At 35.7% G+C, this 14,107-nt stretch overlaps 1 protein-coding gene across 1 annotated transcript in view; it reads left to right on the top strand.

Moving 5' to 3' along the window:
* NDST3 (N-deacetylase and N-sulfotransferase 3) overlaps nucleotides 1–14,107 on the top strand; it is a 172,712-nt gene that overhangs the window by 38,606 nt on the left and 119,999 nt on the right. The window lies entirely within an intron of this gene.

A 14,107-nucleotide genomic window follows, 5' to 3' on the forward strand; every position in this document is an offset into this window, starting at 1 on the left:
TCTGCAGTACAACCTATTCAGTGCTGACATGCTGTGGAGAAAAGAATGTAGGGCAAAGGAGAAAGCAAGTCTGGGCCTCAGGAGGTAGAGGTATCTTGTTGCCAAGTTTAAAAGAATGGTCTGGGAAAGCCTCTCTATTAAGGTAATAGAGCAGGATATAAAAGAAATGCAAATAAAGAATGTGACATCTGGGAAGGAGAGAAAGAATCACAAGTGCAATGGCTCAGAAACAGGAACAATCTTGGGAGTATTTCCCTAACAAAAGGGCCTTTGGGCTGGAACTTAGTGAAAAAAATGAGTTGATGCCCAAAATTGTTTGATTCATCTGGGTCATTCAAGGGAATTTGACTTTAAAAATATAAACCAATTTCCAGAAAACTTATTTTTGACTATACTGGTATTTTTCTACATTATTTAGTATTTTACAGTATAAAAAGACTTTCTCAGGTATCTCATTTTTTCCTCAAATACTCTGCCACTGAGTGATGGGTCTGTTTTGATTATCCCAGCAACTAATATAGGATCTGACACATAGTAGGCCCTCAATGAATGTAAATTGAGTTAATTAATTGATTTAATAACTTGAGAGCAAAGCTTTTGAGTTTTCAACTTTATTGTGCTCATTTTTATTGAATATCAGTGATTGGATTTCAATGCAGGGAAGCTTCAAAGGCGATAGAGATGGGTCGGGTCATTTGCCTCCACCTTAACATGTACAGGTATTGAGTTTTTGTGCTGTTTTGTACTTTTTCAGCCTAACTCTTCTAAGCTCTTCAGTATCTTTCCTTGTTTCTGTAGACTCCTAATTTATCTTGTCTAATATTCTTAGAAACTAGATCATTAAGCTTATTAGACATATATGTAAAACAAAGTGATTTCAAGTGAAAATATGAAACCCTTTTTTAAAGAATTAAGTTCAATAACTTTAATACCTGCTTCTTGACATAGGCATTTTTCTTATTTCTATATTTACAATTAGGCTACAGTGGGCTAACGTTGCTGGGCAAAACATACACTTGCACTTTTATCACAGCTTTAATCAGAAAAAATATTATTTAAAGCATTTCAATCTATCCCAAAGAGGTTCTGTGAAAAAAAAAAGCCACACTAGGATGTTCTTCACTGGAACAAACCTGACATCATTACATGACACACCTACTGGTTTATCTGAGCCCCACTTACCCCCTCACCACTAAGCTCCCATTTAAGGTTGATGATCCACCCACTTTGTGCAACATGATTATAAATGTGCCTTTTGTAATGCGGCACCCTTAATATGTAATCTCCATGGAAGCCATCACCTCTGTTTACCCTTTAGTTGTCTTACTTAATTTTTCAGGCAAATATTCTCCTCTCTTCTGGTTGGGAATTACCGTGACATTACCATTCATTCTTTCTTTCTTTTTTCTTTTTTAACCATTCATTTATTTTTTTCCTATTTTCAACAAGTAGCTAATGGAAGCCTACTATGTGCCAAGCATTGCTCAAGACAGTGCAGATCCAGCATTATAAAGCCAGGTTAGAGATACTGTCTTAGAAAGCTAAATGAATGATTCTAATGGGGAGAGCTAAATGAATGGTTATAATAAATACACACCAAAGTAACAGTAATCAGTTCTGTAATGAAAAAAAATAATAAGCTAGGGAAACCAATTACAGAGTGATCTATTGAAAATAGAATGGTCAAGGAAGGCCTCATCAAGGAGATGATGCTTAAGCAGAGATCTGAAAGAGGTGAGGAATTAAAACAGTTGAATACCTGGGGAAGTGCATCTTTGAAGAGGAAACAGCAAAACTGAAGACCTTGAAGTGAGAACAAACTTGATATGCTACAGGAACAGCCTGAAGACAGTTCTGTCCAGAGTTGAGGAAGTGGGAAGGAGGACGATAGAAGATAAGGTCTAAGGCAAGGGCCAAATAATGTAGGGATTTGTGACATTAACTGTCACGACTTCCCAACAGTTCCTGATGTATTTGACTTAAGGCTGTTTCTGGACAGTTTTCTTAAAGCCAGTGTAAAGAGTAGAAGGCATTAACTGGAAGTAATTTTGGTAGGATAGTTCACATAATGCTCTTTTAATAAAGTTCAGGAAAAGACAGGACTCCAGCATTCACAGTTGTACACACTGAATTTTTTGTGTATTGAGGTGAAATTCACACATATAAAATTAATTTTTAAAGTCAACAATTCAGTGGCACTTAGTACATTCACAGGGCTGTGCAACTACTACCTCTTTCAAATATAAAACATTTTCATCACCCCAAAAAGAAATCCCACACCCATTAATCAGTTATACCCAATTTTGCCCACCTATCCCTGACCATAAGCCTATGTTCTAACTCTATGTATTTACCTGTTCTGGATATTTTACATAAATTCTTTCATTTAACATTAATGTTTTCAAGACTCATCCACATTGTAGCATGTGCTAGTACTTTATTACTTTTTATGGTTGAATAATATTTCATCGTATGTATATACTGCAATTTGTCCATCTGTCCATTGGTGAACATAGTAAACACTCCAACCTTTGGAAAACATAGTTTCCCCCTTTTTATGTGTAGACTTTAAATTTGGAATATAGACAATCACAAGAGGTGACTGATTGATTTACCATTAGGAATGTTATTGTTAGTACTCCTCATGTCTATAGGTTTCTGATCAAGAGAGTTTAACACTATTACAAAAAGTGGCCAAATCTTATGCATCTCACTAGCTTACCCACATTTCCTTCATATTTTTCTTCTATCCCCAGTGTTATTATGCAGGCAGGTCATATAATAAAATTGATCCTGGCCTTATTGTTTTCCTTGAATTGTCTTCCCTCTAATTATGTAAAATGCCCTCTCTCTAAAATTAAACCTAATTAATGTTTCCAGCAAATTTCAGTATTTTCTTTGTCTAGGAACAGGCCTTACAGAGAGCCTTCCCAATTCTAGTATTGGTAAGGAGACCAAGGTGATGGCTACAGCACTTCATGGCCCTTCAGTGTCCTGCAGTCCAAATCTACAGACGGTATACTGGATGACTGTTCTTTAATCCGGATGCCAGTGGGTTAACATTTCTAATTTAGCAGGATATTTACTGACCAACCTAGTCCACCTGTACCCCTCACACCTTTAGATCTTAGAAACTAAGAGTAACAGCCAGTTAGTGGAAGTGACAAGAAAAACCACCTCTTATTCATGTCACCATCACCCTTGGTTCTGTATGTCAGTGATAGCAGTGTTCAGTGTTATTATTTTGTGGACAAAAGAAGCAATATATATATATATATATATATATATATATATATATATATATATATATATATATATATATCACTAATGTATGTTAGCATTTGGTTGATTAAGAAAATAATAGCTCTAAACTTTCTGTGCTGAAACACTACATTTTTCCTACTGCTGAGAAGCCACACTCAACACTAATATTTCTTCCCCAGCTTTACTGTGGCTCCCCAACTCCTTTTTTTAACTTACCAAAGAATAAAACAGGTCAAAATATAATCTAAGAAGCACAGATACGAACGAGAAATCCACAGATGTTCCTCCAAAGACTGTCACATATGTAATGAGTACTAACATGAATCTGCATATAAAACTTCTTTGCAGGTCAAAATATAATCTAGGAAGCACAGATAAGAACCAGAAATCAACAGATGTTCCTCCAAAGATTGTCACACATATAATGAGCACTAACATGAATCTCCATATAAAACTTCTTTGCAGTTATTTTTAATTTTTGTCTCTTAGGTTTACTTTCATTGATGTATTCATTATGTTAAAGAAAGTTGGAGAAAATCCAAAGATATTAAAAGCTCCGATTTTGCTCAGGTCTCAGGGCTCAGTTTCTTTACATTTGATCTTTTTTGCCTTCAGCTAGATCTTTTAATGCCTGCAAGTGTTTTTGGCTTTGTGGAATGAAGCCTTAAAAAACTAAGTTAGTGGGGTTGCATACAGACTGAAGTTTGAAAAAATAATTTGAAAGTAGATTTTTCATGTTAAATGATATTCATTCATGCAATTCTCATAATATTAATTGGATATTATGTTCATTTGTTATACTTTAAAAAGCATTTTCAAATTTGCTGCAAAATTGTTGTTTGCTAAAGAATAAACAGAATTATTTTCTCCTGCAGAAATGTCTATTTCAATGCTATATAAATATGTATTGATATTTAGAGCAATATTTATATTAGACAAAAAATATAAACAACCTGAAGATACAACAATAGGAGGAAATGTTTAAATAAATTATAGTATACCCATATGATACAAGATTCTGCATCCATTAAAAAATTTGGTTTTGAAATGTTAATGTGACATGAGAAAGCTCATAATATACTGTTAACTTAAAAAGGCAAAATTAAAACTCTACATTTTTAGTCCTAATTGATACAGGACTAATTTTACTTTGTGGCTTTAATTTCATTTACTTATATACCTACATATCTGCATATAGGCATATGTCATTATTAATAAAAATAAGGAATCCTTCTTAATATTAACTTATCCTGAGAGGTGAATTTATTAGTGATTTTAGCTTTTTAATTAGAAAAAAGCAATGTGTTCTTTTTAAAATGATCACTGGTGCATGGAATTAAAAATTACCTTGCTAAATATATATAAAGTTTGGAACACATAAAAATGAAAGTACCATTTTCCAAAAATCAGACCATTTTGACAGTAGACATCTATGTTCTTAGGGTTCTTGGACTGGACAAGACCACCAAATGATACCTGTGTAGGTGGTTGTGATTACTTACTCCCTCCACACCAACATACTCTGCATATCAGAGACAGTTTGCTTGCACAGAACACATGTGGTTTTCTGAATCTAGTATTGGAACACTGATTTGACTTACTGTGATTAGATTTTTTTAGATATTATACCATTTTAATTATATTGCATATAGAGAATAAAGCAATATATCATTTTATATCATTTTTATATTTTTTCATAGTAATAATAGACTATAGCAGTTTAAAATAGAATCATGAAGATGGAAATCATTCTAGAAATGAAGCATTTAATGAAAAAGGTATCTAAGATTATTGCTGGGTGCTCAAGCTTGTTGCACAGAAGCATATTTTGAAAGATGGAAAAAAATGGATAAATATATAACATTGTTCTCATAAGTATCCCCAAAATCTAGTTCACAAAAACAATATAAAATATAAGAAATATTGCTGCTTATAGTAAAAGCAGTTTTATAAAAGCAGATATAAAAAATATTATCTAGAAATAAAATTTCCTCTTCACCATAATATTAGTATTTGCCATCTGTTTCAGTTTCCCTTTTATGTGTTCTAGTGTTTGTTTATGATATCAAATTATTTGTAAAATGCAAACTCAAATCTGCAAAATCAGGGCTAACTCAATCAATGTATTCTAGTTGATTTAGAAGTTACTTCACAGGTCATTTATTTAGTTCTAAAGCCTTAGAACAAGATAGGTTTGTTCATGTTTTTTTTTCTTACCAAATAATGTAAATATAAAAAGACAAGACTCACAAAGTGAATTTCAAGTTCAAGAGTAGTTTGGGGATTTTATTTTCAAAGAGACAAAATAAAATTTCCAACTTTAAAAGTAAAGCATTGAACTCACAAGAAATATTTTAAAAATGAATTTCAATCCATATTTTAACCATGAAAGGAGAAAAATAAGAATGAAATTTGGTGAGTGAAATTGATCAAGAAGAAAGATAAGGTCTGAGGGGAAGGAAAGATAGGAAGAGTCAGCTAGATTGTTCAACTAAGAAGGAAAGAGAAGGAAGACATCCAGTGAAAATGATGGCAGAGTTGGAAGACAAGGTGAAAACCTCTTCCCACATACACACGGAGGAAGAAACTATAGCAAAAAACAACCAACCCTGAAAATGAATACTGCAGAACAGACCATCTACACCTGGTGAGAAGAGAGGACCATACAGAGAGGGGTAAAGTGGCAGAGCTGCAATTGATTGGGACCCTAGCCCTTCCCCCATCCCAGCCCACAAGCAGGAGGTAGAGGAACAGAACAGAGAAGGGATAAGCAAACAGGAACTCTGCACTGGAGCCCTAGAAATATGCCCTGGGAATGTGAGTCCACATTGCATCAGGCTTTGGTGATTAACAGGGCTGGATACCAGGGAGAGTTGAAACATTCTGGTAGATTCGGACTGCTGCTGCTTGTGGAGGACAAGCAAGTGCCATCAGTCCTGCTCAGACCCAACATAGAGGTAGCAGTTTGAAAAGTTTACCAGCAGCAAGAATGGTTCCAGAGGGACAGGGGTTGGATGGAGCTCTCTCTGCAGGAGGAAGGGCAAGTGGACGATGCTTCCCAGCCCTCCTTCAGTGCAACAGGTGGAGGGCTCATGGGAGCCAGCCCCAAACACTCCATCTCCCTCACTTGTGGCTCAGCCTTGAGGGGCTTTTCTGCACATCCACCTTCCATCCACCAGTCCACCTAGCCCACTCAGTCCGGCAGCACTCAGACTTTGCTGCCTGGCAGGCAAAGGGAGGCATTTCCCAGATTCCCAGCCCTCTCTCAGGCCAACTGGGGAGGTGACTATGGGAGCCAGCTCCTAACACTCCTTCCTCCTCACAGGCAGCCCAGCCCTACATCTCTCCCCTGTGCACCTGCCCTGCCCACCCTGTCAGACCAGGAGCACCATTGCTGCTGGGCAGGCAGAGGGTGGCCCGGCCCACAAGAATCCTAGCAGAACTACTGCTTCACGGCCCAGAAAGGGCCTCTGCTGACAGCAACCACTACTCAGAGAAAGGCAGAAAGGCTGCCCTACCCACAGTCCACCAATAGCAACTGCAGCTCCACCACAAAGGAGAACCAGAGACAGGTGAGCAAAGAGTCTTGAGCTTCTGGGCACCACAGGACACCTTCTTCATACAGCCATTATTCTCTAGACCAGGAGGAATAGTGGATCTATATAAAACAAAGGATGACATATAGAAACCCAGACAAAATGAGAAGGCAGAGGAATATGTTCCAAACAAAAGTACAAGATAAGACACCAGAAAGAGGGCTAAATTAATTGGAGATAACTAATATTCTTGATAAAGATTTCAAAGTAACAGTCATAAATATGAGCACTGATCTGTGGAAAAGTATTGATGATCTCAGGGAGGACTTCAACAAATAGGTAAGAGAGTTGAAAAAGAGCCACTCAGACCTGCAGAACACAGTAACTTAAATGAAAAATGCAATAGAGGGAATGAATAATAGATTAATGAAAGTAAAGGATACAGTGAGATAGATATTAGAGAACAGGAAAACAACACATCTGAGGAACAGAGAGGAAAAAGAATATCTAGAAACAAGAGGAGGCTAAGAGCCATGTGACAACTCTAATAAATGAAACAATATTTACAGAATAGGAATACCAGAAGGGAAGAGAGAGACAAAGGAGAAGAAAGTCTCTTTGAAAAATAATTGCTGAAAACGTCCCTAATCTGGGGAAGGAAATGGCATAAGCACATACCTGTCAATAACTATCTTAAATGTACATGGACTGAATGCACCGGTCATAAGTAGTAGGCACTTAGGTCCTGGAAGTGCAAAGAACCCCTAACAAAGGGAAACCCAGGAAGATGACACCAAGGCATATAATAATTAAAATGACAAAGATTAAGAATGAAGAAAGGGTACTGAAAGCAGCTAGAGAGAAGCAAGAAATTACTTATAAGGGCAACTCCATAAGGCTATCAGCATATTTCTCAGCAGAAATTTTACAGGCCAAAGGGTGTGTCATGAACTATTTAATATATTGAAACAGAAGGATCTTCAACAAGAATCCTCTCACTAGCAAGGTATAATTTAGAATTGAAGGAGAGATGTAAAGTTTCCCAGATAAATGAAAGTTAAAAGAATTTGCCACCACTAAAACAGCTTTATAGGATATGTTAAAGGGACTTTTGTACAGGGAAATGTTCTAAATCCTAAATATTTTTTATCAGTGAAATAAACTCAAAGTAAAAGTAGTAGACCAATTATAAATTAAATAAGTATGAAGTAAAAAATAAAATAAAGAACAAAAACAAATGTAGTAAAATCAACTATACATAAAATCAGCCAAGTAATACACAAAAAATACAAAATATATAAAGCATGGAGGAGGAAGAATTTAAAAAGAAGTACTTATAGACTGTGTTCAAAATAAAGCACTAATCAACTTAATGTAGACTGTTATATACTTAGGACACTATTTATGCACCTTATGGTAACCACAACCCTGAAGGCTATAATGGGTACATAAATAGTAAAAGAGGAAATCTAATCACAACACTAAAGAAAACCATCAAATAACATGAGAATATAAGAGAGAAAGAAAGGATCAGAGAGGAGCTACAAAAACAACCAGAAAACAATTAATAAAATGGCATAAGCACATACCTGTCAATAACTATCTTAAATGTACATGGTCTGAATGCACCGGTCATAAGATACAGGGCAGCAGATGGATAAAGGAACAAGACCCATCTATATGCTGCCTACAAGAGACTCATTTCAGACCTAAAGACATACATAGACTGAAAGTGAAGGGATGGGAAAAAATATTTAATACAAATAATTGGGAGAAAAGAGAAGTAACAATATTTAGACAAAATAGACTTCAAAAAAAAGAAAATAAGAGACAAAGAACATTACATAATAATAAAGGGATGAGTCCAACAAGAAGATAAAAGCATTGTAAGTATCTATCCACCTAACATAGGAGCCCCCAAGTATGAAAAACAAATAGTAACAAAACTAAAGGAGAAAATAGGTTGCAACTCAATCATATTAGGGGACTTTAATACAACACTTACATCAATGGACAGATCAACCAGACAGAAATAAATAAGGAAACAGAGACTGAATAACACACTAGATCATATGGAGTTAACAGATAAATACAGAACATTCCACCCAAAACCAGCAAGACACATATTTTTCTCAATTGCACATGAAACATTCTCCAGAATAGATCAATTATTAGGACACAAAAGGGGCCTCCATAAATTCAAAAAGATCGAAATTGTATCAAACATCTTTTCAGATCACAATGGTGGAAATAAATTACATGAAGAAAACAGAACAAAACAAGAAACTCCACGAACACATGAAGGCTAAGCAACATGCTTCTAAATCACCAGTGGATCAATGAACAAATCAAAGAAAAATCAGGCAGTACATGACAGCTAATGAAAACACAAACATAACAGTTTGAAATATGTGGGATGCTGCAAAAGTGATTCTAAGAGGGGAAGTACATAGCAATACAGGCCTACTTCAAGAAATAAGAATCCCAAATAAACATTCTAAATTCATAATGAAAGAAACTAGAAAAAGAACAAATGAAACCCAAAGTTCATAGAAGGAGGGACTAATAAAGATCAGAGCAGAAATAAATAAAATAGAGAAGAATAAAATGATAGAAAAAAATCAATGAAACCAAGAGCTGTTACTTTGAGAAGATAAACAAAACAGACACACCTATAACCAGACTTACCAAGAAAAAAAAAAGGGAACACTAAAAAATCAGAAAGGAAAAAGGAATAGTCACAACTGACACCACAGAAATACAAAGGATTATTAGAGAATTCTGTGAAAATTATATGCCAATAAATTGGGCAACCTAGAAGAAACTGACAAATTCCTAGAAAAGTACAACCTTCCAGGGAGAAGCAGAAAATCTGAACAGACCAATTACCAGTAATGAAATTCAACTGGTAATCAAAAAACTCCCAAAAAACAAAAGTCCAGGGTAGATAGCTTCACAGCTGAATTCCACAAAACATTTAAAGAAGAGCTACTACTCATCCTTCTTAAAGTATTCCGGAAAGTAGAAGAGAAAGGAATAATTCTATCAGGCCAACATCACTCGAATACCAAAACCAGACAAACAGTCTAGCAAAAAAAAGAAAACTACAGATCCATATCCTGGGAGACCATAGATGCAAAAATCCTCAACAAAACATTAGTAAACTGAATTCAAAAATATATCAAAAGAGTCATCCATCATAACCAAGTGGAATTTATTCCAAGGAATCAAGGATGGTACAGTATTCATAAATCAGTGTGATATACCACATTAACAAAAAGGATAAAAACTGTATGATCTTCTCAATAAATGCTGAAAAAGAATTTGACAAAATTCATCATCCACTCATGATTTTAAAACTCTCAATAAAATGGGTATAGAGGGTGTACACCTCAACAAAATAAGGGCCATAACAACAAACTCATAGCTAGCATACTCAATGGTGAAAAGGTGAAAGCTTTTCCTCTAAGATCAGGACAAGATAAGTATGCCCACTCTCACCACTTTTATTCAAAATAGTACTGGGGGTCCTAAGCACATCAGTCAGACAAGATGAAGAAATAAAAGGTATCCAAATGGTAAGGAAGAAGTTAAACTGTCACTATTTGCAGATGACATGATATTATATGTAGAAAACCCTAAAAACTCCACCAAAAAACTTTTAGTACTAATAACTGGTTTCTGCCAAGTTGCAAGATACAAAATTTAATACACAGAAATTTGTTGCATTCCTATATATTTACAATGAACTAACAAAAGGGGAAATCAAACAGTTTCATCAAATTTACAACTGCATCAAAAAGAATTAAATATATAAGAATAAACCTAACCAAGGAGGTGAAAGACCTTTACCCTGAAAACTACAACACACTCATGAGAGAAATTAGACACCAAATGGAAATCTATCCCATGTTCATGGATAAGAAGAATTAATGTTATCAAAATGGCCATCCTGCCTAAAGCCATCTACAGATTCAATGCAATCCTTATCAACAGCATTCTTCAGGAACTAGAACAAATAGTTTTAAAATACATATGGAACCACAAAAGACTCTGAATAGTCAAAGCAATCCTGAGAAGGAAGAACAAAGCTGTGGGAATTATGCTCCCTGGCTTTAAGCTATACTACAAAGCTATGATAACCAAAACAGTATGGTACTGGCACAAGAACAGACCCATAGATCAATAGAACAGAATAGAGTTCCCACATATAAACCTATGAATATATATGACCATTCATATATGTTCAATTAATATGTGATAAAGGATGCATGAATATACAATGGGGAAAAGACAGTCTCTTCAGTAACTGGTGGGAAAACTGGACAGCTACCTGCAAGAGAATGAAACTGGATTACTGTCTAACCCCATACACAAAAGTAAACTCAAAATGGATCGAAGACCTGAATGTAAGACATGAAACCATAAAAACCTTAAAAGAAAATAGAGGCAGGGATCTGTGAACATAAGCATTAGCAGTTTTTTCCTGGATACATCTCCCTGGGCAAAGAAAAGAATATAAAAGATGAACAAGTGGAACTACATCAAACTAAAAAGCTTCTGTACAGCAAAGGACACCATCAGCAGAACAAAAAGGCACCTTACAGAATGGGAGACTATATTCATAAATTATTTATCTGATAAGGATTAACATCCGAAGTATATAAAGAACTCATATGCTTCAACACCAAGAAACAAATAACCCAATAAAAAAATTGGCAGAGAACCTGAACAGATATTTCTCCAAAGAAGAAATACAGATGGCCAATGGCACATGAAAAGATGCTACACATTGCTAATCATCAGGGAATGCAAATCAAAACCTCAATGAGGCATCACCTCACACCAGTTAGAATAGCCACTAGAAATAACAAGTGTTGGCAAGGATGTAAAGAAAAGGGAACCCTCCTACACTGTTGGAGAAATGTAAATTGGTGTAGCCACTGTGCAAAGCAGTATGGTGGTTCCTCAAAAAACTAAAACTAGAAATACCATAACCAGGAATTTGACTTCTAGGAATTTACCCAAAGAAAACAAAATATCTGATCAAAAAGGTATATGCTCCCCTGTGTTTCTTGTCACATTATTTATTTACAATAGCCAAGATATGGATAAACCAAAATATCTGTCAATAGATGAATGGATAAATAAGATATCCATTCTGTTAAAGGGGTACCATCCAAGGATAGGGTTATCTATCCTATACACAAGGGAATATTATTCAGTCATTTAAAAAAAAAAGAAATCCTACCATTTGCAACAACATGGATGGACCTTGAGGGTATTATGTTAAGTGAAATAAGTCAGGTGGAGAAAGACAAATATTATATGATTTCATGTGGAATCTAAAAACAAACAAAACAAAATGAATAAAAGAGTGGTAGACTCATAGACACTGAGAAATGACTAGTGATTACCATAAGGGAGGGTTTGGGGTTGCTAGGTAGAGAGGGGGAGGAAGATAAAAGGACACAAAAATTCTCAATCATAGTATAAGTTGCTCCAGGGATGGTAGCACAGAATAATCCTTATAACAAATCTATGAATTAGATAATTGTCTCCAATTTAACATATGAAGGGAAAAGCTGAGAGAGGTGCTGTGAGTTGTCTGACATCACTAACAATAGCAATAATAGTAGTAGTAGCAATAGTATCAACAGCAAAAATAAAGGAGTATACAATACCTAGTAATTGTTGGGAACATACTTTGTGACAGTTACTATACCAAGAGCATAAATGAGTTATCTCTTCCTCACAACAGTGCTTTGAGGTAATTATTTCCCTTTCTTTACAAACAGTCTGAAGCTTGGAAAGCTTAATAACATGCCCAGTGCTGAATAGGGGCAGATTCAGAATTCCAGCTGAGACCATCTTCCAAGTCACTTGTAGTGACTACACTGCAAGTCCCAGAGCTGACATGTCAAACAATACTTCCAGTTCCCTACCTGATGTTCCTTTCATAAGGACAGAAAGAGAACGATTCACACCTTCGATGTCAGCAGCACCCCTCCCCACACTTCCACACACCAGGAGCCTGTATCCCACTCATCTCTTTATCACTGCTGGACTAACCAAATTCTCCTTCCTCTGCCCAAGCCCATGTGGGGACAGAATCTAACTGTCCTCAATGACATGCCATTAGTTAACCCTTTTGCTTCTACAGTTAGGTGTGGAAATCCACAAACAAGCCTATCTTCCATCTTTGAGAGCCCTCAGGACCCATATGCCACATGGTTCCATTGTGCAGTCAAAGGAAGTTGTACATGTAAACAGAGCAGTGACAGAAAGACTTAGATGCCTAATTTTCAAAAACTTACTGTTGGTCAGATGAATTGAAATTTGAGATTCAGATGTTCTCTTCCTCTGCTTTTACACAACAGGGAGGATCACTTGCTCCGCAGATAAGGCACACATACAATCATGGATAGTCTCTGAGTAAAATGTATATCTGTTTATCCCCGAGAAAGATTTGGAGACCATGAACAGGATGGGATGGGCCTTGCAGGTGTCATCTATACTCTTAAGGAATGAAGATTTTGTTGTGGGTCCAGCCATACTGTGGGAAGGAGTAGAATAAATTTTGGTGTGCTTGAGTAAAAAGAGCACCTAATTTGGATCTATAGTCTTCATCTAGGATCTACCACTAATGTTTCTGTGAAAATGAGCACGTCATTTCCCACAGTTTCCTCATGTGTCAAAGAAGTGTGAACTAAGGTCCTTTGCAAATCTACCATTTAGTATTACTTTCTGCCTAGTTGAGGTTGGTCCTCAACTACAATAGTCTGTGTCGCAGGAGTGGGAGAAGGGGTATAAGAATAGGAATTCAAATAAGAACGTGAAGGAAAAGAAGTCTATTAAATAATCACAGCATGGTAAATACTTCATAGTATAACAATTAAAACTGATTCAAAATAGCTTTGTGTCAGAAGTAGAGGTTTTGTTTGTCTGGTTTTTAACAAAAGGCCAAATCAAAGGTTTAGCCTTTTGAAGAATAATCACTATCTTTTGGGAATCTAAGACTTAAAAATTGAAAATTCTTACCTTTTTAATACCAAAGACATACTAGAAAATTAACAATGTTTCTTTCAATATATGTTCTTCCATAGGTTCACTTAAAGAGAGTGTCCTTCTTTTGAAGGACTTCTTTTGATCACTCAAGTGGTGATCTATGTTCTGAGGGGTAAAAAAAGATATATTTTATGTAGATGCTAGTTCCTTTGATATATGCAGAATAAACTTCTCATTTAACTCTCTTTTTCTAACTGACATGTTTTGCTGATTTATTGCAAGCTAAAGAATAAACATAT

The sequence above is a fragment of the Manis pentadactyla genome, chromosome 5, assembly GCF_030020395.1.
Source record: "Manis pentadactyla isolate mManPen7 chromosome 5, mManPen7.hap1, whole genome shotgun sequence".
Taxonomy (NCBI): Eukaryota; Metazoa; Chordata; class Mammalia; order Pholidota; family Manidae; genus Manis; species Manis pentadactyla.